The sequence below is a fragment of the Ciona robusta genome, unplaced genomic scaffold (assembly GCF_009617815.1).
Source record: "Ciona robusta unplaced genomic scaffold, ASM961781v2 AP042731.1".
In the NCBI taxonomy this organism is placed as follows: Eukaryota; Metazoa; Chordata; class Ascidiacea; order Phlebobranchia; family Cionidae; genus Ciona; species Ciona robusta.
In genome coordinates this window covers 127,509-148,636 of record NW_028323110.1, presented here as the reverse complement: position 1 = coordinate 148,636, position 21,128 = coordinate 127,509, and the positions used below count along the sequence as shown (strand labels likewise).

General features: G+C 44.3%; 52 non-coding genes and 2 pseudogenes across 52 annotated transcripts; all 54 read left to right on the top strand.

Annotated features, from left to right (window-relative positions):
- The first annotated feature begins 15 nt into the window (after positions 1–15).
- On the top strand, positions 16–179 carry LOC149724522 (U1 spliceosomal RNA). The gene has a single exon (XR_016386691.1). It is a non-coding gene; the product is annotated as a U1 spliceosomal RNA (small nuclear RNA).
- Positions 180–410: 231 nt separating this feature from the next.
- Positions 411–574, top strand: LOC149724521 (U1 spliceosomal RNA). Its single transcript, XR_016386636.1, has one exon. It is a non-coding gene; the product is annotated as a U1 spliceosomal RNA (small nuclear RNA).
- Positions 575–804: 230 nt separating this feature from the next.
- Positions 805–968, top strand: LOC149724520 (U1 spliceosomal RNA). Its single transcript, XR_016386675.1, has one exon. It is a non-coding gene; the product is annotated as a U1 spliceosomal RNA (small nuclear RNA).
- Positions 969–1,199: 231 nt separating this feature from the next.
- Positions 1,200–1,363, top strand: LOC149724519 (U1 spliceosomal RNA). Its single transcript, XR_016386625.1, has one exon. It is a non-coding gene; the product is annotated as a U1 spliceosomal RNA (small nuclear RNA).
- A 228-nt stretch (positions 1,364–1,591) lies between these two features.
- On the top strand, positions 1,592–1,755 carry LOC149724518 (U1 spliceosomal RNA). The gene has a single exon (XR_016386617.1). It is a non-coding gene; the product is annotated as a U1 spliceosomal RNA (small nuclear RNA).
- Positions 1,756–1,987: 232 nt separating this feature from the next.
- LOC149724517 (U1 spliceosomal RNA) lies at positions 1,988–2,151 on the top strand. The gene has a single exon (XR_016386575.1). It is a non-coding gene; the product is annotated as a U1 spliceosomal RNA (small nuclear RNA).
- Positions 2,152–2,382: 231 nt separating this feature from the next.
- Positions 2,383–2,546, top strand: LOC149724516 (U1 spliceosomal RNA). The gene has a single exon (XR_016386589.1). It is a non-coding gene; the product is annotated as a U1 spliceosomal RNA (small nuclear RNA).
- A 231-nt stretch (positions 2,547–2,777) lies between these two features.
- Positions 2,778–2,938, top strand: LOC149724515 (U1 spliceosomal RNA). The gene has a single exon (XR_016386609.1). It is a non-coding gene; the product is annotated as a U1 spliceosomal RNA (small nuclear RNA).
- A 231-nt stretch (positions 2,939–3,169) lies between these two features.
- LOC149724514 (U1 spliceosomal RNA) lies at positions 3,170–3,333 on the top strand. Its single transcript, XR_016386685.1, has one exon. It is a non-coding gene; the product is annotated as a U1 spliceosomal RNA (small nuclear RNA).
- A 231-nt stretch (positions 3,334–3,564) lies between these two features.
- LOC149724513 (U1 spliceosomal RNA) lies at positions 3,565–3,728 on the top strand. The gene has a single exon (XR_016386699.1). It is a non-coding gene; the product is annotated as a U1 spliceosomal RNA (small nuclear RNA).
- A 231-nt stretch (positions 3,729–3,959) lies between these two features.
- On the top strand, positions 3,960–4,122 carry LOC149724512 (U1 spliceosomal RNA). Its single transcript, XR_016386701.1, has one exon. It is a non-coding gene; the product is annotated as a U1 spliceosomal RNA (small nuclear RNA).
- A 236-nt stretch (positions 4,123–4,358) lies between these two features.
- LOC149724511 (U1 spliceosomal RNA) lies at positions 4,359–4,521 on the top strand. The gene has a single exon (XR_016386568.1). It is a non-coding gene; the product is annotated as a U1 spliceosomal RNA (small nuclear RNA).
- A 231-nt stretch (positions 4,522–4,752) lies between these two features.
- LOC149724510 (U1 spliceosomal RNA) lies at positions 4,753–4,916 on the top strand. The gene has a single exon (XR_016386607.1). It is a non-coding gene; the product is annotated as a U1 spliceosomal RNA (small nuclear RNA).
- A 230-nt stretch (positions 4,917–5,146) lies between these two features.
- LOC149724509 (U1 spliceosomal RNA) lies at positions 5,147–5,310 on the top strand. The gene has a single exon (XR_016386690.1). It is a non-coding gene; the product is annotated as a U1 spliceosomal RNA (small nuclear RNA).
- A 239-nt stretch (positions 5,311–5,549) lies between these two features.
- LOC149724508 (U1 spliceosomal RNA) lies at positions 5,550–5,713 on the top strand. The gene has a single exon (XR_016386586.1). It is a non-coding gene; the product is annotated as a U1 spliceosomal RNA (small nuclear RNA).
- Positions 5,714–5,950: 237 nt separating this feature from the next.
- On the top strand, positions 5,951–6,114 carry LOC149724507 (U1 spliceosomal RNA). Its single transcript, XR_016386599.1, has one exon. It is a non-coding gene; the product is annotated as a U1 spliceosomal RNA (small nuclear RNA).
- Positions 6,115–6,351: 237 nt separating this feature from the next.
- LOC149724506 (U1 spliceosomal RNA) lies at positions 6,352–6,515 on the top strand. The gene has a single exon (XR_016386594.1). It is a non-coding gene; the product is annotated as a U1 spliceosomal RNA (small nuclear RNA).
- Positions 6,516–6,738: 223 nt separating this feature from the next.
- LOC149724505 (U1 spliceosomal RNA) lies at positions 6,739–6,903 on the top strand. Its single transcript, XR_016386590.1, has one exon. It is a non-coding gene; the product is annotated as a U1 spliceosomal RNA (small nuclear RNA).
- A 229-nt stretch (positions 6,904–7,132) lies between these two features.
- On the top strand, positions 7,133–7,296 carry LOC149724504 (U1 spliceosomal RNA). Its single transcript, XR_016386689.1, has one exon. It is a non-coding gene; the product is annotated as a U1 spliceosomal RNA (small nuclear RNA).
- Positions 7,297–7,535: 239 nt separating this feature from the next.
- Positions 7,536–7,699, top strand: LOC149724503 (U1 spliceosomal RNA). The gene has a single exon (XR_016386585.1). It is a non-coding gene; the product is annotated as a U1 spliceosomal RNA (small nuclear RNA).
- Positions 7,700–7,937: 238 nt separating this feature from the next.
- LOC149724502 (U1 spliceosomal RNA) lies at positions 7,938–8,100 on the top strand. The gene has a single exon (XR_016386596.1). It is a non-coding gene; the product is annotated as a U1 spliceosomal RNA (small nuclear RNA).
- A 374-nt stretch (positions 8,101–8,474) lies between these two features.
- LOC149724501 (U1 spliceosomal RNA) lies at positions 8,475–8,638 on the top strand. Its single transcript, XR_016386696.1, has one exon. It is a non-coding gene; the product is annotated as a U1 spliceosomal RNA (small nuclear RNA).
- Positions 8,639–8,713: 75 nt separating this feature from the next.
- Positions 8,714–8,867, top strand: LOC149724500 (U1 spliceosomal RNA; annotated as a pseudogene).
- Positions 8,868–9,091: 224 nt separating this feature from the next.
- LOC149724499 (U1 spliceosomal RNA) lies at positions 9,092–9,253 on the top strand. Its single transcript, XR_016386710.1, has one exon. It is a non-coding gene; the product is annotated as a U1 spliceosomal RNA (small nuclear RNA).
- A 235-nt stretch (positions 9,254–9,488) lies between these two features.
- Positions 9,489–9,652, top strand: LOC149724498 (U1 spliceosomal RNA). Its single transcript, XR_016386595.1, has one exon. It is a non-coding gene; the product is annotated as a U1 spliceosomal RNA (small nuclear RNA).
- A 229-nt stretch (positions 9,653–9,881) lies between these two features.
- On the top strand, positions 9,882–10,045 carry LOC149724497 (U1 spliceosomal RNA). The gene has a single exon (XR_016386582.1). It is a non-coding gene; the product is annotated as a U1 spliceosomal RNA (small nuclear RNA).
- Positions 10,046–10,276: 231 nt separating this feature from the next.
- On the top strand, positions 10,277–10,440 carry LOC149724496 (U1 spliceosomal RNA). Its single transcript, XR_016386688.1, has one exon. It is a non-coding gene; the product is annotated as a U1 spliceosomal RNA (small nuclear RNA).
- A 231-nt stretch (positions 10,441–10,671) lies between these two features.
- Positions 10,672–10,835, top strand: LOC149724495 (U1 spliceosomal RNA). The gene has a single exon (XR_016386679.1). It is a non-coding gene; the product is annotated as a U1 spliceosomal RNA (small nuclear RNA).
- Positions 10,836–11,056: 221 nt separating this feature from the next.
- On the top strand, positions 11,057–11,212 carry LOC149724494 (U1 spliceosomal RNA). Its single transcript, XR_016386616.1, has one exon. It is a non-coding gene; the product is annotated as a U1 spliceosomal RNA (small nuclear RNA).
- A 423-nt stretch (positions 11,213–11,635) lies between these two features.
- On the top strand, positions 11,636–11,797 carry LOC149724493 (U1 spliceosomal RNA). The gene has a single exon (XR_016386604.1). It is a non-coding gene; the product is annotated as a U1 spliceosomal RNA (small nuclear RNA).
- A 214-nt stretch (positions 11,798–12,011) lies between these two features.
- Positions 12,012–12,173, top strand: LOC149724492 (U1 spliceosomal RNA). Its single transcript, XR_016386612.1, has one exon. It is a non-coding gene; the product is annotated as a U1 spliceosomal RNA (small nuclear RNA).
- Positions 12,174–12,397: 224 nt separating this feature from the next.
- LOC149724491 (U1 spliceosomal RNA) lies at positions 12,398–12,559 on the top strand. The gene has a single exon (XR_016386592.1). It is a non-coding gene; the product is annotated as a U1 spliceosomal RNA (small nuclear RNA).
- A 223-nt stretch (positions 12,560–12,782) lies between these two features.
- Positions 12,783–12,946, top strand: LOC149724490 (U1 spliceosomal RNA). The gene has a single exon (XR_016386702.1). It is a non-coding gene; the product is annotated as a U1 spliceosomal RNA (small nuclear RNA).
- A 230-nt stretch (positions 12,947–13,176) lies between these two features.
- LOC149724489 (U1 spliceosomal RNA) lies at positions 13,177–13,337 on the top strand. Its single transcript, XR_016386610.1, has one exon. It is a non-coding gene; the product is annotated as a U1 spliceosomal RNA (small nuclear RNA).
- Positions 13,338–13,566: 229 nt separating this feature from the next.
- LOC149724488 (U1 spliceosomal RNA) lies at positions 13,567–13,730 on the top strand. Its single transcript, XR_016386572.1, has one exon. It is a non-coding gene; the product is annotated as a U1 spliceosomal RNA (small nuclear RNA).
- Positions 13,731–13,958: 228 nt separating this feature from the next.
- LOC149724487 (U1 spliceosomal RNA) lies at positions 13,959–14,121 on the top strand. Its single transcript, XR_016386591.1, has one exon. It is a non-coding gene; the product is annotated as a U1 spliceosomal RNA (small nuclear RNA).
- Positions 14,122–14,352: 231 nt separating this feature from the next.
- LOC149724486 (U1 spliceosomal RNA) lies at positions 14,353–14,516 on the top strand. Its single transcript, XR_016386584.1, has one exon. It is a non-coding gene; the product is annotated as a U1 spliceosomal RNA (small nuclear RNA).
- Positions 14,517–14,745: 229 nt separating this feature from the next.
- Positions 14,746–14,909, top strand: LOC149724485 (U1 spliceosomal RNA). The gene has a single exon (XR_016386674.1). It is a non-coding gene; the product is annotated as a U1 spliceosomal RNA (small nuclear RNA).
- A 231-nt stretch (positions 14,910–15,140) lies between these two features.
- LOC149724484 (U1 spliceosomal RNA) lies at positions 15,141–15,304 on the top strand. The gene has a single exon (XR_016386573.1). It is a non-coding gene; the product is annotated as a U1 spliceosomal RNA (small nuclear RNA).
- Positions 15,305–15,539: 235 nt separating this feature from the next.
- Positions 15,540–15,703, top strand: LOC149724483 (U1 spliceosomal RNA). Its single transcript, XR_016386587.1, has one exon. It is a non-coding gene; the product is annotated as a U1 spliceosomal RNA (small nuclear RNA).
- A 231-nt stretch (positions 15,704–15,934) lies between these two features.
- LOC149724482 (U1 spliceosomal RNA) lies at positions 15,935–16,095 on the top strand. Its single transcript, XR_016386614.1, has one exon. It is a non-coding gene; the product is annotated as a U1 spliceosomal RNA (small nuclear RNA).
- Positions 16,096–16,326: 231 nt separating this feature from the next.
- LOC149724481 (U1 spliceosomal RNA) lies at positions 16,327–16,487 on the top strand. Its single transcript, XR_016386601.1, has one exon. It is a non-coding gene; the product is annotated as a U1 spliceosomal RNA (small nuclear RNA).
- A 231-nt stretch (positions 16,488–16,718) lies between these two features.
- On the top strand, positions 16,719–16,882 carry LOC149724480 (U1 spliceosomal RNA). The gene has a single exon (XR_016386597.1). It is a non-coding gene; the product is annotated as a U1 spliceosomal RNA (small nuclear RNA).
- Positions 16,883–17,113: 231 nt separating this feature from the next.
- On the top strand, positions 17,114–17,277 carry LOC149724479 (U1 spliceosomal RNA). Its single transcript, XR_016386698.1, has one exon. It is a non-coding gene; the product is annotated as a U1 spliceosomal RNA (small nuclear RNA).
- Positions 17,278–17,508: 231 nt separating this feature from the next.
- Positions 17,509–17,672, top strand: LOC149724478 (U1 spliceosomal RNA). Its single transcript, XR_016386705.1, has one exon. It is a non-coding gene; the product is annotated as a U1 spliceosomal RNA (small nuclear RNA).
- A 235-nt stretch (positions 17,673–17,907) lies between these two features.
- On the top strand, positions 17,908–18,071 carry LOC149724477 (U1 spliceosomal RNA). The gene has a single exon (XR_016386682.1). It is a non-coding gene; the product is annotated as a U1 spliceosomal RNA (small nuclear RNA).
- Positions 18,072–18,302: 231 nt separating this feature from the next.
- Positions 18,303–18,466, top strand: LOC149724476 (U1 spliceosomal RNA). The gene has a single exon (XR_016386577.1). It is a non-coding gene; the product is annotated as a U1 spliceosomal RNA (small nuclear RNA).
- Positions 18,467–18,697: 231 nt separating this feature from the next.
- On the top strand, positions 18,698–18,861 carry LOC149724475 (U1 spliceosomal RNA). Its single transcript, XR_016386695.1, has one exon. It is a non-coding gene; the product is annotated as a U1 spliceosomal RNA (small nuclear RNA).
- A 75-nt stretch (positions 18,862–18,936) lies between these two features.
- LOC149724474 (U1 spliceosomal RNA) lies at positions 18,937–19,090 on the top strand (annotated as a pseudogene).
- A 224-nt stretch (positions 19,091–19,314) lies between these two features.
- On the top strand, positions 19,315–19,478 carry LOC149724473 (U1 spliceosomal RNA). The gene has a single exon (XR_016386567.1). It is a non-coding gene; the product is annotated as a U1 spliceosomal RNA (small nuclear RNA).
- Positions 19,479–19,713: 235 nt separating this feature from the next.
- On the top strand, positions 19,714–19,877 carry LOC149724472 (U1 spliceosomal RNA). The gene has a single exon (XR_016386694.1). It is a non-coding gene; the product is annotated as a U1 spliceosomal RNA (small nuclear RNA).
- A 230-nt stretch (positions 19,878–20,107) lies between these two features.
- LOC149724471 (U1 spliceosomal RNA) lies at positions 20,108–20,271 on the top strand. The gene has a single exon (XR_016386581.1). It is a non-coding gene; the product is annotated as a U1 spliceosomal RNA (small nuclear RNA).
- Positions 20,272–20,502: 231 nt separating this feature from the next.
- On the top strand, positions 20,503–20,666 carry LOC149724470 (U1 spliceosomal RNA). Its single transcript, XR_016386687.1, has one exon. It is a non-coding gene; the product is annotated as a U1 spliceosomal RNA (small nuclear RNA).
- Positions 20,667–20,897: 231 nt separating this feature from the next.
- Positions 20,898–21,061, top strand: LOC149724469 (U1 spliceosomal RNA). Its single transcript, XR_016386678.1, has one exon. It is a non-coding gene; the product is annotated as a U1 spliceosomal RNA (small nuclear RNA).
- Positions 21,062–21,128: the final 67 nt, after the last annotated feature.

Below are 21,128 nucleotides of genomic sequence, written 5' to 3'. Positions count from 1 at the left end.
CTCTTTGACCGACTCATACTTACCTGACGAGGGCCTTCACTGCGATCAGGCAGGCAGTGGGTCCAAGGTGAGGCCAGGTCATTGCACATCGGCTTAGCTGACCCTTGCGATTACCCCAAATGTGGGTAACTCGGTCGTATAATTTCTGCTAGTGGGGACTGCGTTCGCGCTATCCCTGCCCTATTATGAAATCCTTGTACAGTGGCTAAGCAGTGGAGATACTCGGCAAACACATAAAACCGACGCTGACGGGAATTAAAATGAAAATAAACAAATTTTGAAAGAAGCTTGGGAACAATTTATGTTTTAAACACACTGTAATAATAAATATGACAAGGCGTGTTAGTAAAGTCCCCTTATAATAAAGAATATCTCGTTTGAACCACTAACCACTTCTCTTTTACCGACTCATACTTACCTGACGAGGGCCTTCACTGCGATCAGGCAGGCAGTGGGTCCAAGGTGAGGCCAGGCCATTGCACATCGGCTTAGCTGACCCTTGCGATTACCCCAAATGTGGGTAACTCGGTCGTATAATTTCTGCTAGTGGGGACTGCGTTCGCGCTATCCCTGCCCTATTATGAAATCCTTGTACAGTGGCTAAGCAGTGGAGATACTCGGCAAACACTTAAAACCGACGCTGACGGGAATTAAAATGAAAATAAACAAATTTTGAAAGAAGCTGGGAACAATTTATGTTTTAAACACACTGTAATAATAAATATGACAAGGCGTGTTGGTAAAGTCCCCTTATAATAAAGAATATCTCGCTTGACCCACTAACCACTTCTCTTTTACCGACTCATACTTACCTGACGAGGGCCTTCACTGCGATCAGGCAGGCAGTGGGTCCAAGGTGAGGCAAGGCCATTGCACATCGGCTTAGCTGACCCTTGCGATTACCCCAAATGTGGGTAACTCGGTCGTATAATTTCTGCTAGTGGGGACTGCGTTCGCGCTATCCCTGCCCTATTATGAAATCCTTGTACAGTTGCGAAGCAGTGGAGATACTCGGCAAACACATAAAACCGACGCTGACGGGAATTAAAATGAAAATAAACAAATTTTGAAAGAAGCTTGGGAACAATTTATGTTTTAAACACACTGTAATAATAAATATGACAAGGCGTGTTGGTAAAGTCCCCTTATAATAAAGAATATCTCGCTTGACCCACTAACCACTTCTCTTTTACCGACTCATACTTACCTGACGAGGGCCTTCACTGCGATCAGGCAGGCAGTGGGTCCAAGGTGAGGCCAGGCCATTGCACATCGGCTTAGCTGACCCTTGCGATTACCCCAAATGTGGGTAACTCGGTCGTATAATTTCTGCTAGTGGGGACTGCGTTCGCGCTATCCCTGCCCTATTATGAAATCCTTGTACAGTTGCGAAGCAGTGGAGATACTCGGCAAAACATAAAACCGACGCTGACGGGAATTAAAATGAAAATAAACAAATTTTGAAAGAAGCTTGGGAACAATTTATGTTTTAAACACACTGTAATAATAAATATGACAAGGCGTGTTGGTAAAGTCCCTTATAATAAAAATATCTCGCTTGAACCACTAACCACTTCTCTTTTTCCGACTCATACTTACCTGACGAGGGCCTTCACTGCGATCAGGCAGGCAGTGGGTCCAAGGTGAGGCCAGGCCATTGCACATCGGCTTAGCTGACCCTTGCGATTACCCCAAATGTGGGTAACTCGGTCGTATAATTTCTGCTAGTGGGGACTGCGTTCGCGCTATCCCTGCCCTATTATGAAATCTTGTACAGTTGCGAAGCAGTGGAGATACTCGGCAAAAACGCATAAAACCGACGCTGACGGGAATTAAAATGAAAATAAACAAATATTGAAAGAAGCTTGGGAAAAATTTACGTTTCAACCACACGCAAAGTAATAATAAATATGAAAAGGCGTAGTAAAGTCCCTTATAATAAAAAAACATCTGGCTTGAACCACTATCCACTTTTCTTTACCAACACATACTTACCTGACGAGGGCCTTCACTGCGATCAGGCAGGCAGTGGGTCCAAGGTGAGGCCAGGCCATTGCACATCGGCTTAGCTGACCCTTGCGATTACCCCAAATGTGGGTAACTCGGTCGTATAATTTCTGCTAGTGGGGACTGCTTTCGCGCTATCCCTGCCCTATTATCAAATCTTTGTACAGTTGCGAAGCAGTGGAGATACTCGGCAAACACATAAAACCGACGCTGACGGGAATTAAAATGAAAATAAACAAATTTTGAAAGAAGCTTGGGAACAATTTATGTTTTAAACACACTGTAATAATAAATATGACAAGGCGTGTTAGTAAAGTCCCCTTATAATAAAGAATATCTCGCTTGAACCACTAACCACTTCTCTTTTACCGACTCATACTTACCTGACGAGGGCCTTCACTGCGATCAGGCAGGCAGTGGGTCCAAGGTGAGGCCAGGCCATTGCACATTGGCTTAGCTGACCCTTGCGATTACCCCAAATGTGGGTAACTCGGTCGTATAATTTCTGCTAGTGGGGACTGCGTTCGCGCTATACCTGCCCTATTATGAAATCCTTGTACAGTGGCTAAGCAGTGCAGATACTCGGCAAACACATAAAACCGACGCTGACGGGAATTAAAATGAAAATAAACACATTTTGAAAGAAGCTTGGGAACAATTTATGTTTCAAACACACTGTAACAATAAATTTGACAAGGCGTGTTGGTAAAGTCCCCTTATACAAAAGAATATCTCGCTTGAACCACTAACCACTTCTCTTTTACCGACTCATACTTACCTGACGAGGGCCTTCACTGCGATCAGGCAGGCAGTGGGTCCAAGGTGAGGCCAGGCCATTGCACATCGGCTTAGATGACCCTTGCGATTACCCCAAATGTGGGTAACTCGGTCGTATAACTGCTAGTGGGGACTGCGTTCGCGCTATCCCTGCCCTATTATGAAATCCTTGTACAGTGGCTAAGCAGTGGAGATACTCGGCAAAACACTTAAAACCGACGCTGACGGGAATTAAAATGAAAATAAACAAATTTTGAAAGAAGCTTGGGAACAATTTATGTTTTAAACACACTGTAATAATAAATATGACAAGGCGTGTTGGTAAAGTCCCCTTATAATAAAGAATATCTCGCTTGACCACTAACCACTTCTCTTTTACCGACTCATACTTACCTGACGAGGGCCTTCACTGCGATCAGGCAGGCAGTGGGTCCAAGGTGAGGCAGGGCCATTGCACATCGGCTTAGCTGACCCTTGCGATTACCCCAAATGTGGGTAACTCGGTCGTATAATTTCTGCTAGTGGGGACTGCGTTCGCGCTATCCCTGCTCTATTATGAAATCCTTGTACAGTTGCGAAGCAGTGGAGATACTCGGCAAACACATAAAACCGACGCTGACGGGAATTAAAATGAAAATAAACAAATTTTGAAAGAAGCTTGGGAACAATTTATGTTTTAAACACACTGTAATAATAAATATGACAAGGCGTGTTAGTAAAGTCCCCTTATAATAAAGAATATCTCGCTTGAACCACTAACCACTTCTCTTTTTCCGACTCATACTTACCTGACGAGGGCCTTCACTGCGATCAGGCAGGCAGTGGGTCCAAGGTGAGGCCAGGCCATTGCACATCGGCTTAGCTGACCCTTGCGATTACCCCAAATGTGGGAAACTCGGTCGTATAATTTCTGCTAGTGGGGACTGCGTTCGCGCTATCCCTGCCCTATTATGAAATCCTTGTACAGTGGCTAAGCAGTGGAGATACTCGGTAAACACATAAAACCGACGCTGACGGGAATTAAAATGAAAATAAACAAATTTTGAAAGAAGCTTGGGAACAATTTATGTTTTAAACACACTGTAATAATAAATATGACAAGGCGTGTTGGTAAAGTCCCCTTATAATAAAGAATATCTCGCTTGAACCACTAACCACTTCTCTTTTACCGACTCATACTTACCTGACGAGGGCCTTCACTGCGATCAGGCAGGCAGTGGGTCCAAGGTGAGGCCAGGCCATTGCACATCGGCTTAGCTGACCCTTGCGATTACCCAAATGTGGGTAACTCGGTCGTATAATTTCTGCTAGTGGGGACTGCGTTCGCGCTATCCCTGCCCTATTATGAAATCCTTTGTACATTTGCGAAGCAGTGGAGATACTCGGCAAACACATAAAACCGACGCTGACGGGAATTAAAATGAAAATAAACAAATATTGAAAGAAGCTTGGGAAAAATTTACGTTTCAACCACACGCAAAGTAATAATAAATATGACAAGGCGTATTGGTAAAGTTTCCTTATAATAAAAAACATCTGGCTTGAACCACTATCCACTTTTCTTTAACCAACACATACTTACCTGACGAGGGCCTTCACTGCGATCAGGCAGGCAGTGGGTCCAAGGTGAGGCCAGGCCATTGCACATCGGCTTAGCTCTCCCTTGCGATTACCCAAATGTGGGTAACTCGGTCGTATAATTTCTGCTAGTGGGGACTGCGTTCGCGCTATCCCTGCCCTATTATGAAATCTTTGTACAGTTGCGAAGCAGTGGAGATACTCGGCAAACACATAAAACCGACGCTGACGGGAATTAAAATGAAAATAAACAAATTTTGAAAGAAGCTTGGGAACAATTTATGTTTTAAACACACTGTAATAATAAATATGACAAGGCGTGTTAGTAAAGTCCCCTTATAATAAAGAATATCTCGCTTGAACCACTAACCGCTTCTCTATTACCGACTCATACTTACCTGACGAGGGCCTTCACTGCGATCAGGCAGGCAGTGGGTCCAAGGTGAGGCCAGGCCATTGCACATCGGCTTAGCTGACCCTTGCGATTACCCCAAATGTGGGTAACTCGGTCGTATAATTTCTGCTAGTGGGGACTGCGTTCGCGCTATCCCTGCCCTATTATGAAATCCTTGTACAGTGGCTAAGCAGTGGAGATACTCGGCAAACACATAAAACCGACGCTGACGGAATTAAAATGAAAATAAACAAATTTTGAAAGAAGCTTGGGAACAATTTATGTTTTAAACACACTGTAATAATAAATATGACAAGGGGTGTTGGTAAAGTCCCCTTATAATAAAGAATATCTCGCTTGAACCACTAATCACTTCTCTTTTACCGACTCATACTTACCTGACGAGGGCCTTCACTGCGATCAGGCAGGCAGTGGGTCCAAGGTGAGGCCAGGTCATTGCACATCGGCTTAGCTGACCCTTGCGATTACCCCAAATGTGGGTAACTCGGTCGTATAATTTCTGCTAGTGGGGACTGCGTTCGCGCTATCCCTGCCCTATTATGAAATCCTTGTACAGTGGCTAAGCAGTGGAGATACTCGGCAAACACATAAAACCGACGCTGACGGGAATTAAAATGAAAATAAACAAATAAACAAATTTTGAAAGAAGCTTGGGAACAATTTATGTTTTAAACACACTGTAATAATAAATATGACAAGGCGTGTTGGTAAAGTCCCCTTATAATAAAGAATATCTCGCTTGAACCACTAACCACTTCTCTTTGACCGACTCGTACTTACCTGACGAGGGCCTTCACTGCGATCAGGCAGGCAGTGGGTCCAAGGTGAGGCCAGGCCATTGCACATCGGCTTAGCTGACCCTTGCGATTACCCCAAATGTGGGTAACTCGGTCGTATAATTTCTGCTAGTCGGGACTGCGTTCGCGCTATCCCTGCCCTATTATGAAATCCTTGTACAGTGGCTAAGCAGTGGAGATACTCGGCAAACACATAAAACCGACGCTGACGGGAATTAAAATGAAAATAAACAAATAAACAAATTTTGAAAGAAGCTTGGGAACAATTTTGTTTTAAACACACTGTAATAATAAATATGACAAGGCGTGTGGTAAAGTCCCCTTATAATAAAGAATATCTCGCTTGAACCACTAACCACTTCTCTTTGACCGACTCGTACTTACCTGACGAGGGCCTTCACTGCGATCAGGCAGGCAGTGGGTCCAAGGTGAGGCCAGGTCATTGCACATCGGCTTAGCTGACCCTTGCGAATACCCCAAATGTGGGTAACTCGGTCGTATAATTTCTGCTAGTCGGGACTGCGTTCGCGCTATCCCTGCCCTATTATGAAATCCTTGTACAGTGGCTAAGCAGTGGAGATACTCGGCAAACACATAAAACCGACGCTGACGGGAATTAAAATGAAAATAAACAAATAAACAAATTTTGAAAGAAGCTTGGGAACAATTTATGTTTTAAACACACTGTAATAATAAATATGACAAGGCGTGTTGGTAAAGTCCCCTTATAATAAAGAATATCTCGCTTGAACCACTAACCTTCTCTTTGACCGACTCGTACTTACCTGACGAGGGCCTTCACTGCGATCAGGCAGGCAGTGGGTCCAAGGTGAGGCCAGGTCATTGCACATCGGCTTAGCTGGCCCTTGCGAATACCCCAAATGTGGGTAACTCGGTCGTATAATTTGTGCTAGTGGGGACTGCGTTCGCGCTATCCCTGCCCTATTTTGAAATCCTTGTACAGTGGCTAAGCAGTGGAGATACTCGGCAAACACATAAAACCGACGCTGACGAGAATTAAAATGAAAAAATATTGAAAGAAGCTTGGGAAAAATTTGTTTTAAACATACTGTAATAATAAATATGACAAGGCGTGTTGGTAAAGTCCCCTTAAATTAAAGAATATCTCGCTTGAACCACTAACCACTTCTCTTTTACCGACTCATACTTACCTGACGAGGGCCTTCACTGCGATCAGGCAGGCAGTGGGTCCAAGGTGAGGCCAGGCCATTGCACATCGGCTTAGCTGACCCTTGCGATTACCCCAAATGTGGGTAACTCGGTCGTATAAATTTCTGCTAGTGGGGACTGCGTTCGCGCTATCCCTGCCCTATTATGAAATCCTTGTACAGTGGCTAAGCAGTGGAGATACTCGGCAAACACATAAAACCGACGCTGACGGGTATTAAAATGAAAATAAACACATTTTGAAAGAAGCTTGAACAATTTATGTTTTAAACACACTGTAATAATAAATATGACAAGGGGTGTTGGTAAAGTCCCCTTATAATAAAGAATATCTCGCTTGAACCACTAATCACTTCTCTTTTACCGACTCATACTTACCTGACGAGGGCCTTCACTGCGATCAGGCAGGCAGTGGGTCCAAGGTGAGGCCAGGTCATTGCACATCGGCTTAGCTGACCCTTGCGATTACCCCAAATGTGGGTAACTCGGTCGTATAATTTCTGCTAGTGGGGACTGCGTTCGCGCTATCCCTGCCCTATTATGAAATCCTTGTACAGTGGCTAAGCAGTGGAGATACTCGGCAAACACATAAAACCGACGCTGACGGGAATTAAAATGAAAATAAACAAATAAACAAATTTTGAAAGAAGCTTGGGAACAATTTATGTTTTAAACACACTGTAATAATAAATATGACAAGGCGTGTTGGTAAAGTCCCCTTATAATAAAGAATATCTCGCTTGAACCACTAACCACTTCTCTTTGACCGACTCGTACTTACCTGACGAGGGCCTTCACTGCGATCAGGCAGGCAGTGGGTCCAAGGTGAGGCCAGGCCATTGCACATCGGCTTAGCTGACCCTTGCGATTACCCCAAATGTGGGTAACTCGGTCGTATAATTTCTGCTAGTCGGGACTGCGTTCGCGCTATCCCTGCCTATTATGAAATCCTTGTACAGTGGCTAAGCAGTGGAGATACTCGGCAAACACATAAAACCGACGCTGACGGGAATTAAAATGAAAATAAACAAATAAACAAATTTTGAAAGAAGCTTGGGAACAATTTATGTTTTAAACACACTGTAATAATAAATATGACAAGGCGTGTTGGTAAAGTCCCCTTATAATAAAGAATATCTCGCTTGAACCACTAACCACTTCTCTTTGACCGACTCGTACTTACCTGACGAGGGCCTTCACTGCGATCAGGCAGGCAGTGGGTCCAAGGTGAGGCCAGGTCATTGCACATCGGCTTAGCTGACCCTTGCGAATACCCCAAATGTGGGTAACTCGGTCGTATAATTTCTGCTAGTCGGGACTGCGTTCGCGCTATCCTGCCCTATTATGAAATCCTTGTACAGTGGCTAAGCAGTGGAGATACTCGGCAAAACACATAAAAGCTGACCCTTGCGATTACCCCAAATGTGGGTAACTCAGTCGTATAATTCTGCTAGTGGGGACTGCGTTCGCGCTATCCCTGCCCTATTATGAAATCCTTGTACAGTGGCTAAGCAGTGGAGATACTCGGCAAACACATAAAACCGACGCTGACGGGAATTAAAATGAAAATAAACAAATTTTGAAAGAAGCTTGGGAACAATTTATGTTTTAAACACACTGTAATAATAAATATGACAAGGGGTGTTGGTAAAGTTCCCTTATAATAAAGAATATCTCGCTTGAACCACTAACCACTTCTCTTTTACCGACTCATACTTACCTGACGAGGGCCTTCACTGCGATCAGGCAGGCAGTGGGTCCAAGGTGAGGCCAGGCCATTGCACATCGGCTTAGCTGACCCTTGCGATTACCCCAAATGTGGGTAACTCGGTCGTATAATTTCTGCTAGTCGGGACTGCGTTCGCGCTATCCCTGCCCTATTATGAAATCCTTGTACAGTGGCTAAGCAGTGGAGATACTCGGAAAACACATAAAACCGACGCTGACGGGAATACGAGGGGCTTCACTGCGATCAGGCAGGCAGTGGGTCCAAGGTGAGGCCAGGTCATTGCACATCGGCTTAGCTGACCCTTGCGATTACCCCAAATGTGGGTAACTCGGTCGTATAATTTGTGCTAGTGGGGACTGCGTTCGCGCTATCCCTGCCCTATTTTGAAATCCTTGTACAGTGGCTAAGCAGTGGAGATACTCGGCAAACACATAAAACCGACGCTGACGAGAATTAAAATGAAAAAATATTGAAAGAAGCTTGGGAAAAATTTGTTTTAAACATACTGTAATAATAAATATGACAAGGCGTGTTGGTAAAGTCCCCTTAAATTAAAGAATATCTCGCTTGAACCACTAACCACTTCTCTTTTACCGACTCATACTTACCTGACGAGGGCCTTCACTGCGATCAGGCAGGCAGTGGGTCCAAGGTGAGGCCAGGCCATTGCACATCGGCCTAGCTGACCCTTGCGATTACCCCAAATGTGGGTAACTCGGTCGTATAATTTCTGCTAGGGGACTGCGTTCGCGCTATCCCTGCCCTATTATGAAATCCTTGTACAGTTGCGAAGCAGTGGAGATACTCGGCAAACGCATAAAACCGACGCTGACGGGAATTAAAATGAAAATAAACAAATATTGAAAGAAGCTTAGGAAAAATTTACGTTTCAACCACACGCAAAGTAATAATAAATATGACAAGGCGTATTGGTAAAGTCTCCTTATAATAAAAAACATCTGGCTTGAACCACTATCCACTTTTCTTTAACGAACACATACTTACCTGACGAGGGCCTTCACTGCGATCAGGCAGGCAGTGGGTCCAAGGTGAGGCCAGGCCATTGCACATCGGCTTAGCTGACCCTTGCGATTACCCCAAATGTGGGTAACTCGGTCGTATAATTTCTGCTAGTGGGGACTGCGTTCGCGCTATCCCTGCCCTATTATGAAATCCTTGTACAGTGGCTAAGCAGTGGAGATACTCGGCAAACACTTAAAACCGACGCTGACGGGAATTAAAATGAAAATAAACAAATTTTGAAAGAAGCTGGAACAATTTATGTTTTAAACACACTGTAATAATAAATATGACAAGGCGTGTTGGTAAAGTCCCCTTATAATAAAGAATATCTCGCTTGACCCACTAACCACTTCTCTTTTACCGACTCATACTTACCTGACGAGGGCCTTCACTGCGATCAGGCAGGCAGTGGGTCCAAGGTGAGGCAAGGCCATTGCACATCGGCTTAGCTGACACTTGCGATTACCCCAAATGTGGGTAACTCGGTCGTATAATTTCTGCTAGTGGGGACTGCGTTCGCGCTATCCCTGCCCTATTATGAAATCCTTGTACAGTTGCGAAGCAGTGGAGATACTCGGCAAACACATAAAACCGACGCTGACGGGAATTAAAATGAAAATAAACAAATTTTGAAAGAAGCTTGAGAACAATTTATGTTTTAAACACACTGTAATAATAAATATGACAAGGGGTGTTGGTAAAGTCCCCTTATAATAAAGAATATCTCGCTTGAACCACTAACCACTTCTCTTTGACCGACTCATACTTACCTGACGAGGGCCTTCACTGCGATCAGGCAGGCAGTGGGTCCAAGGTGAGGCCAGGTCATTGCACATCGGCTTAGCTGACCCTTGCGATTACCCCAAATGTGGGTAACTCGGTCGTATAATTTCTGCTAGTGGGGACTGCGTTCGCGCTATCCCTGCCCTATTATGAAATCCTTGTACAGTGGCTAAGCAGTGCAGATACTCGGCAAACACATAAAACCGACGCTGACGGGAATTAAAATGAAAATAAACACATTTTGAAAGAAGCTTGGGAACAATTTATGTTTCAAACACACTGTAACAATAAATTTGACAAGGCGTGTTGGTAAAGTCCCCTTATAATAAAGAATATCTCGCTTGAACCACTAACCACTTCTCTTTTACCGACTCATACTTACCTGACGAGGGCCTTCACTGCGATCAGGCAGGCAGTGGGTCCAAGGTGAGGCCAGGTCATTGCACATCGGCTTAGCTGACCCTTGCGATTACCCCAAATGTGGTTAACTCGGTCGTATAATTTGTGCTAGTGGGGACTGCGTTCGCGCTATCCCTGCCCTATTTTGAAATCCTTGTACAGTGGCTAAGCAGTGGAGATACTCGGCAAACACATAAAACCGACGCTGACGAGAATTAAAATGAAAAAATATTGAAAGAAGCTTGGAAAAATTTGTTTTAAACATACTGTAATAATAAATATGACAAGGCGTGTTGGTAAAGTCCACTTAAATTAAAGAATATCTCGCTTGAACCACTAACCACTTCTCTTTACCGACTCATACTTACCTGACGAGGGCCTTCACTGCGATCAGGCAGGCAGTGGGTCCAAGGTGAGGCCAGGCCATTGCACATCGGCTTAGCTGACCCTTGCGATTACCCCAAATGTGGGTAACTCGGTCGTATAATTTCTGCTAGTGGGGACTGCGAAACCGACGCTGACGAGAATTAAAATGAAAAAATATTGAAAGAAGCTTGGGAAAAATTTGTTTTAAACATACTGTAATAATAAATATGACAAGGCGTTTGGTAAAGTCACATCGGCTTAGCTGACCCTTGCGATTACCCCAAATGTGGGTAACTCGGTCGTATAATTTCTGCTAGTGGGGACTGCGTTCGCGCTATCCATGCCCTATTATGAAATCCTTGTACAGTGGCTAAGCAGTGAGATACTCGGCAAACACATAAAACCGACGCTGACGGGAATTAAAATGAAAATAAACAATTTTGAAAGAAGCTTGGGAACAATTTATGTTTTCAAACACACTGTAAAATAAATTTGACAAGGCGTGTTGGTAAAGTCCCCTTATAATAAAGAATATCTCGCTTGAACCACTAACCACTTCTCTTTTACCGACTCATACTTACCTGACGAGGGCCTTCACTGCGATCAGGCAGGCAGTGGTCCAAGGTGAGGCCAGGTCATTGCACATCGGCTTAGCTGACCCTTGCGATTACCCCAAATGTGGTTAACTCGGTCGTATAATTTTGCTAGTGGGGACTGCGTTCGCGCTATCCCTGCCCTATTTGAAATCCTTGTACAGTTGCGAAGCAGTGGAGATACTCGGCAACACATAAAACCGACGCTGACGGGAATTAAAATGAAAAAAATATTGAAAGAAGCTTGGGAAAATTGTTTAAACCATACTGTAATAATAAATATGACAAGGCGTGTTGGTAAAGTCTCCTTAATAAAAATATCTCGCTTGAACCACTACCACTTTCTTTACCAACTCATACTTACCTGACGAGGCCTTCACTGCGATCAGGCAGGCAGTGGGTCCAAGGTGAGGCCAGGCCATTGCACATCTGCTTAGCTGACCCTTGCGATTACCCAAATGTGGGTAACTCAGTCGTATAAATTTTGCTAGTGGGGACTGCGTTCGCGCTATCCCTGCCCTATTATGAAATTCTTGTACAGTGGCTAAGCAGTGGAGATACTCGGCAAACACATAAAACCGACGCTGACGGGAATTAAAATGAAAATAAAAAATTTGAAAGAAGCTTGGGAAAATTTATGTTTTAAACATACTGTAATAATAATATGACAAGGCGTGTTAGTAAAGTCCTTATATTAAAGAATATCTCGCTTGAACACTAACCACTTCTCTTTGACCGACTCATACTTACCTGACGAGGGCCTTCACTGCGATCAGGCAGGCAGTGGGTCCAAGGTGAGGCAGGCCATTGCACATCGGCTTAGCTGACCCTTGCGATTACCCAAATGTGGGTAACTCGGTCGTATAATTTCTGCTAGTGGGGACTGCGTTCGCGCTATCCCTGCCCTATTATGAAATCCTTGTACAGTGCTAAGCAGTGGAGATACTCGGCAAACACATAAAACCGACGCTGACGGGAATTAAAATGAAAATAAACAAATTTGAAAGAAGCTTAGGAAAATTTACGTTTTCAACACACTGTAATAATAAATATGACAAGGGTATTGGTAAAGTCCCTTATAATAAAACATCTGGCTTGAACCACTACCACTTCTCTTTAACCAACTCATACTTACCTGACGAGGGCCTTCTCTGCGATCAGGCAGGCAGTGGGTCCAAGGTGAGGCCAGGCCATTGCACATCGGCTTAGCTGACCCTTGCGATTACCCCAAATGTGGGTAACTCGGTCGTATAATTTCTGCTAGTGGGGACTGCGTTCGCGCTATCCCTGCCCTATTATGAAATCCTTGTACAGTGGCTAAGCAGTGGAGATACTCGGCAAACACATAAAACCGACGCTGACGGGAATTTAAATGAAAATAAACAATTTTTGAAAGATGCTTGGGAACAATTTATGTTTTAAACACACTGTAATAATAAATATGACAAGGCGTGTTGGTAAAGCCCCTTATAATAAAGAATATCTCGCTTGAACCACTAACCACTTCTCTTTTACCGACTCATACTTACCTGACGAGGGCCTTCACTGCGATCAGGCAGGCAGTGGGTCCAAGGTGAGGCCAGGCCATTGCACATCGGCTTAGCTGACCATTGCGATTACCCCAAATGTGGGTAACTCGGTCGTATAACTGCTAGTGGGGACTGCGTTCGCGCTATCCCTGCCCTATTATGAAATCCTTGTACAGTTGCGAAGCAGTGGAGATACTCGGCAAAACATAAAACCGACGCTGACAGGAATTAAAATGAAAATAAACAAATTTTGAACGAAGCTTGGGAACAGTTTATGTTTTAAACACACTGTAATAATAAATATGACAAGGCGTGTTGGTAAAGTCCTCTTACAATAAAGAATATCTCGCTTGACCACTAACCACTTCTCTTTTACCGACTCATACTTACCTGACGAAGGCCTTCACTGCGATCAGGCAGGCAGTGGGTCCAAGGTGAGGCCAGGCCATTGCACATCGGCTTAGCTGACCCTTGCGATTACCCCAAATGTGGGTAACTCGGTCGTATAATTTCTGCTAGTCGGGACTGCGTTCGCGCTATCCCTGCCCTATTATGAAATCCTTGTACAGTGGAAGCAGTGGAGATACTCGGCAAACACATAAAACCGACGCTGACGGGAATTAAAATGAAAATAAACAAATTTTGAAAGAAGCTTGGAACAATTTATGTTTTAAACACACTGTAATAATAAATATGACAAGGCGTGTTGGTAAAGTCCCCTTATAATAAAGAATATCTCGCTTGAACCACTAACCACTTCTCTTTGACCGACTCATACTTACCTGACGAGGGCCTTCACTGCGATCAGGCAGGCAGTGGGTCCAAGGTGAGGCCAGGTCATTGCACATCGCTTAGCTGACCCTTGCGATTACCCCAAATGTGGGTAACTCGGTCGTATAATTTCTGCTAGTGGGGACTGCGTTCGCGCTATCCCTGCCCTATTATGAAATCCTTGTACAGTGGCTAAGCAGTGGAGATACTCGGCAAACACATAAAACCGACGCTGACGGGAATTAAAATGAAAATAAACAAATTTTGAAAGAAGCTTGGGAACAATTTATGTTTTAAACACACTGTAATAATAAATATGACAAGGCGTGTTAGTAAAGTCCCCTTATAATAAAGAATATCTCGTTTGAACCACTAACCACTTCTCTTTTACCGACTCATACTTACCTGACGAGGGCCTTCACTGCGATCAGGCAGGCAGTGGGTCCAAGGTGAGGCCAGGCCATTGCACATCGGCTTAGCTGACCCTTGCGATTACCCCAAATGTGGGTAACTCGGTCGTATAATTTCTGCTAGTGGGGACTGCGTTCGCGCTATCCCTGCCCTATTATGAATACTTGTACAGTGGCTAAGCAGTGGAGATACTCGGCAAACACTTAAAACCGACGCTGACGGGAATTAAAATGAAAATAAACAAATTTTGAAAGAAGCTGGGAACAATTTATGTTTTAAACACACTGTAATAATAAATATGACAAGGCGTGTTGGTAAAGTCCCCTTATAATAAAGAATATCTCGCTTGACCCACTAACCACTTCTCTTTTACCGACTCATACTTACCTGACGAGGGCCTTCACTGCGATCAGGCAGGCAGTGGGTCCAAGGTGAGGCAAGGCCATTGCACATCGGCTTAGCTGACCCTTGCGATTACCCCAAATGTGGGTAACTCGGTCGTATAATTTCTGCTAGTGGGGACTGCGTTCGCGCTATCCCTGCCCTATTATGAAATCCTTGTACAGTTGCGAAGCAGTGGAGATACTCGGCAAACACATAAAACCGACGCTGACGGGAATTAAAATGAAAATAAACAAATTTTGAAAGAAGCTTGGGAACAATTTATGTTTTAAACACACTGTAATAATAAATATGACAAGGCGTGTTGGTAAAGTCCCCTTATAATAAAGAATATCTCGCTTGAACCACTAACCACTTCTCTTTTTCCGACTCATACTTACCTGACGAGGGCCTTCACTGCGATCAGGCAGGCAGTGGGTCCAAGGTGAGGCCAGGCCATTGCACATCGGCTTAGCTGACCCTTGCGATTACCCCAAATGTGGGTAACTCGGTCGTATAATTTCTGCTAGTGGGGACTGCGTTCGCGCTATCCCTGCCCTATTATGAAATCCTTGTACAGTTGCGAAGCAGTGGAGATACTCGGCAAACGCATAAAACCGACGCTGACGGGAATTAAAATGAAAATAAACAAATATTGAAAGAAGCTTGGGAAAAATTTACGTTTTAACCACACGCAAAGTAATAATAAATATGACAAGGCGTATTGGTAAAGTCTCCTTATAATAAAAAACATCTGGCTTGAACCACTATCCACTTTTCTTTAACCAACACATACTTACCTGACGAGGGCCTTCACTGCGATCAGGCAGGCAGTGGGTCCAAGGTAAGGCCAGACCATTGCACATCGGCTTAGCTGACCCTTGCGATTACCCCAAATGTGGGTAACTCGGTCGTATAATTTCTGCTAGTGGGGACTGCGTTCGCGCTATCCCTGCCCTATTATCAAATCTTTGTACAGTTGCGAAGCAGTGGAGATACTCGGCAAACACATAAAACCGACGCTGACGGGAATTAAAATGAAAATAAACAAATTTTGAAAGAAGCTTGGGAACAATTTATGTTTTAAACACACTGTAATAATAAATATGACAAGGCGTGTTAGTAAAGTCCCCTTATAATAAAGAATATCTCGCTTGAACCACTAACCACTTCTCTTTTACCAACTCATACTTACCTGACGAGGGCCTTCACTGCGATCAGGCAGGCAGTGGGTCCAAGGTGAGGCCAGGCCATTGCACATCGGCTTAGCTGACCCTTGCGATTACCCCAAATGTGGGTAACTCGGTCGTATAACTGCTATTGGGGACTTCGTTCGCGCTATCCCTGCCCTATTATGAAATCCTTGTACAGTGGCTAAGCAGTGCAGATACTCGGCAAACACATAAAACCGACGCTGACGGGAATTAAAATGAAAATAAACACATTTTGAAAGAAGCTTGGGAACAATTTATGTTTCAAACACACTGTAACAATAAATTTGACAAGGCGTGTTGGTAAAGTCCCCTTATAATAAAGAATATCTCGCTTGAACCACTAACCACTTCTCTTTTACCGACTCATACTTACCTGACGAGGGCCTTCACTGCGATCAGGCAGGCAGTGGGTCCAAGGTGAGGCCAGGCCATTGCACATCGGCTTAGCTGACCCTTGCGATTACCCCAAATGTGGGTAACTCGGTCGTATAACTGCTAGTGGGGACTGCGTTCGCGCTATCCCTGCCCTATTATGAAATCCTTGTACAGTGGCTAAGCAGTGGAGATACTCGGCAAACACTTAAAACCGACGCTGACGGCAATTAAAATGAAAATAAACAAATTTTGAAAGAAGCTTGGGAACAATTTATGTTTTAAACACACTGTAATAATAAATATGACAAGGCGTGTTGGTAAAGTCCCCTTATAATAAAGAATATCTCGCTTGACCCACTAACCACTCCTCTTTTACCGACTCATACTTACCTGACGAGGGCCTTCACTGCGATCAGGCAGGCAGTGGGTCCAAGGTGAGGCAAGGCCATTGCACATCGGCTTAGCTGACACTTGCGATTACACCAAATGTGGGTAACTCGGTCGTATAATTTCTGCTAGTGGGGACTGCGTTCGCGCTATCCCTGCTCTATTATGAAATCCTTGTACAGTTGCGAAGCAGTGGAGATACTCGGCAAACACATAAAACCGACGCTGACGGGAATTAAAATGAAAATAAACAAATTTTGAAAGAAGCTTGGGAACAATTTATGTTTTAAACACACTGTAATAATAAATATGACAAGGCGTGTTAGTAAAGTCCCCTTATAATAAAGGATATCTCGCTTGAACCACTAACCACTTCTCTTTTTCCGACTCATACTTACCTGACGAGGGCCTTCACTGCGATCAGGCAGGCAGTGGGTCCAAGGTGAGGCCAGGCCATTGCACATCGGCTTAGCTGACCCTTGCGATTACCCCAAATGTGGGAAACTCGGTCGTATAATTTCTGCTAGTGGGGACTGCGTTCGCGCTATCCCTGCCCTATTATGAAATCCTTGTACAGTGGCTAAGCAGTGGAGATACTCGGTAAACACATAAAACCGACGCTGACGGGAATTAAAATGAAAATAAACAAATTTTGAAAGAAGCTTGGGAACAATTTATGTTTTAAACACACTGTAATAATAAATATGACAAGGCGTGTTGGTAAAGTCCCCTTATAATAAAGAATATCTCGCTTGAACCACTAACCACTTCTCTTTTACCGACTCATACTTACCTGACGAGGGCCTTCACTGCGATCAGGCAGGCAGTGGGTCCAAGGTGAGGCCAGGCCATTGCACATCGGCTTAGCTGACCCTTGCGATTACCCCAAATGTGGGTAACTCGGTCGTATAATTTCTGCTAGTGGGGACTGCGTTCGCGCTATCCCTGCCCTATTATGAAATCCTTGTACATTTGCGAAGCAGTGGAGATACTCGGCAAACGCATAAAACCGACGCTGACGGGAATTAAAATGAAAATAAACAAATATTGAAAGAAGCTTGGGAAAAATTTACGTTTCAACCACACGCAAAGTAATAATAAATATGACAAGGCGTATTGGTAAAGTTTCCTTATAATAAAAAACATCTGGCTTGAACCACTATCCACTTTTCTTTAACCAACACATACTTACCTGACGAGGGCCTTCACTGCGATCAGGCAGGCAGTGGGTCCAAGGTGAGGCCAGGCCATTGCACATCGGCTTAGCTCTCCCTTGCGATTACCCCAAATGTGGGTAACTCGGTCGTATAATTTCTGCTAGTGGGGACTGCGTTCGCGCTATCCCTGCCCTATTATGAAATCTTTGTACAGTTGCGAAGCAGTGGAGATACTCGGCAAACACATAAAACCGACGCTGACGGGAATTAAAATGAAAATAAACAAATTTTGAAAGAAGCTTGGGAACAATTTATGTTTTAAACACACTGTAATAATAAATATGACAAGGCGTGTTAGTAAAGTCCCCTTATAATAAAGAATATCTCGCTTGAACCACTAACCGCTTCTCTTTTACCGACTCATACTTACCTGACGAGGGCCTTCACTGCGATCAGGCAGGCAGTGGGTCCAAGGTGAGGCCAGGCCATTGCACATCGGCTTAGCTGACCCTTGCGATTACCCCAAATGTGGGTAACTCAGTCGTATAATTTCTGCTAGTGGGGACTGCGTTCGCGCTATCCCTGCCCTATTATGAAATCCTTGTACAGTGGCTAAGCAGTGGAGATACTCGGCAAACACATAAAACCGACGCTGACGGGAATTAAAATGAAAATAAACAAATTTTGAAAGAAGCTTGGGAACAATTTATGTTTTAAACACACTGTAATAATAAATATGACAAGGGGTGTTGGTAAAGTTCCCTTATAATAAAGAATATCTCGCTTGAACCACTAACCACTTCTCTTTTACCGACTCATACTTACCTGACGAGGGCCTTCACTGCGATCAGGCAGGCAGTGGGTCCAAGGTGAGGCCAGGCCATTGCACATCGGCTTAGCTGACCCTTGCGATTACCCCAAATGTGGGTAACTCGGTCGTATAATTTCTGCTAGTCGGGACTGCGTTCGCGCTATCCCTGCCCTATTATGAAATCCTTGTACAGTGGCTAAGCAGTGGAGATACTCGGAAAACACATAAAACCGACGCTGACGGGAATACGAGGGGCTTCACTGCGATCAGGCAGGCAGTGGGTCCAAGGTGAGGCCAGGTCATTGCACATCGGCTTAGCTGACCCTTGCGATTACCCCAAATGTGGGTAACTCGGTCGTATAATTTGTGCTAGTGGGGACTGCGTTCGCGCTATCCCTGCCCTATTTTGAAATCCTTGTACAGTGGCTAAGCAGTGGAGATACTCGGCAAACACATAAAACCGACGCTGACGAGAATTAAAATGAAAAAATATTGAAAGAAGCTTGGGAAAAATTTGTTTTAAACATACTGTAATAATAAATATGACAAGGCGTGTTGGTAAAGTCCCCTTAAATTAAAGAATATCTCGCTTGAACCACTAACCACTTCTCTTTTACCGACTCATACTTACCTGACGAGGGCCTTCACTGCGATCAGGCAGGCAGTGGGTCCAAGGTGAGGCCAGGCCATTGCACATCGGCCTAGCTGACCCTTGCGATTACCCCAAATGTGGGTAACTCGGTCGTATAATTTCTGCTAGTGGGGACTGCGTTCGCGCTATCCCTGCCCTATTATGAAATCCTTGTACAGTTGCGAAGCAGTGGAGATACTCGGCAAACGCATAAAACCGACGCTGACGGGAATTAAAATGAAAATAAACAAATATTGAAAGAAGCTTAGGAAAAATTTACGTTTCAACCACACGCAAAGTAATAATAAATATGACAAGGCGTATTGGTAAAGTCTCCTTATAATAAAAAACATCTGGCTTGAACCACTATCCACTTTTCTTTAACGAACACATACTTACCTGACGAGGGCCTTCACTGCGATCAGGCAGGCAGTGGGTCCAAGGTGAGGCCAGGCCATTGCACATCGGCTTAGCTGACCCTTGCGATTACCCCAAATGTGGGTAACTCGGTCGTATAATTTCTGCTAGTGGGGACTGCGTTCGCGCTATCCCTGCCCTATTATGAAATCCTTGTACAGTGGCTAAGCAGTGGAGATACTCGGCAAACACTTAAAACCGACGCTGACGGGAATTAAAATGAAAATAAACAAATTTTGAAAGAAGCTGGGAACAATTTATGTTTTAAACACACTGTAATAATAAATATGACAAGGCGTGTTGGTAAAGTCCCCTTATAATAAAGAATATCTCGCTTGACCCACTAACCACTTCTCTTTTACCGACTCATACTTACCTGACGAGGGCCTTCACTGCGATCAGGCAGGCAGTGGGTCCAAGGTGAGGCAAGGCCATTGCACATCGGCTTAGCTGACACTTGCGATTACCCCAAATGTGGGTAACTCGGTCGTATAATTTCTGCTAGTGGGGACTGCGTTCGCGCTATCCCTGCCCTATTATGAAATCCTTGTACAGTTGCGAAGCAGTGGAGATACTCGGCAAACACATAAAACCGACGCTGACGGGAATTAAAATGAAAATAAACAAATTTTGAAAGAAGCTTGAGAACAATTTATGTTTTAAACACACTGTAATAATAAATATGACAAGGGGTGTTGGTAAAGTCCCCTTATAATAAAGAATATCTCGCTTGAACCACTAACCACTTCTCTTTGACCGACTCATACTTACCTGACGAGGGCCTTCACTGCGATCAGGCAGGCAGTGGGTCCAAGGTGAGGCCAGGTCATTGCACATCGGCTTAGCTGACCCTTGCGATTACCCCAAATGTGGGTAACTCGGTCGTATAATTTCTGCTAGTGGGGACTGCGTTCGCGCTATCCCTGCCCTATTATGAAATCCTTGTACAGTGGCTAAGCAGTGCAGATACTCGGCAAACACATAAAACCGACGCTGACGGGAATTAAAATGAAAATAAACACATTTTGAAAGAAGCTTGGGAACAATTTATGTTTCAAACACACTGTAACAATAAATTTGACAAGGCGTGTTGGTAAAGTCCCCTTATAATAAAGAATATCTCGCTTGAACCACTAACCACTTCTCTTTTACCGACTCATACTTACCTGACGAGGGCCTTCACTGCGATCAGGCAGGCAGTGGGTCCAAGGTGAGGCCAGGTCATTGCACATCGGCTTAGCTGACCCTTGCGATTACCCCAAATGTGGTTAACTCGGTCGTATAATTTGTGCTAGTGGGGACTGCGTTCGCGCTATCCCTGCCCTATTTTGAAATCCTTGTACAGTGGCTAAGCAGTGGAGATACTCGGCAAACACATAAAACCGACGC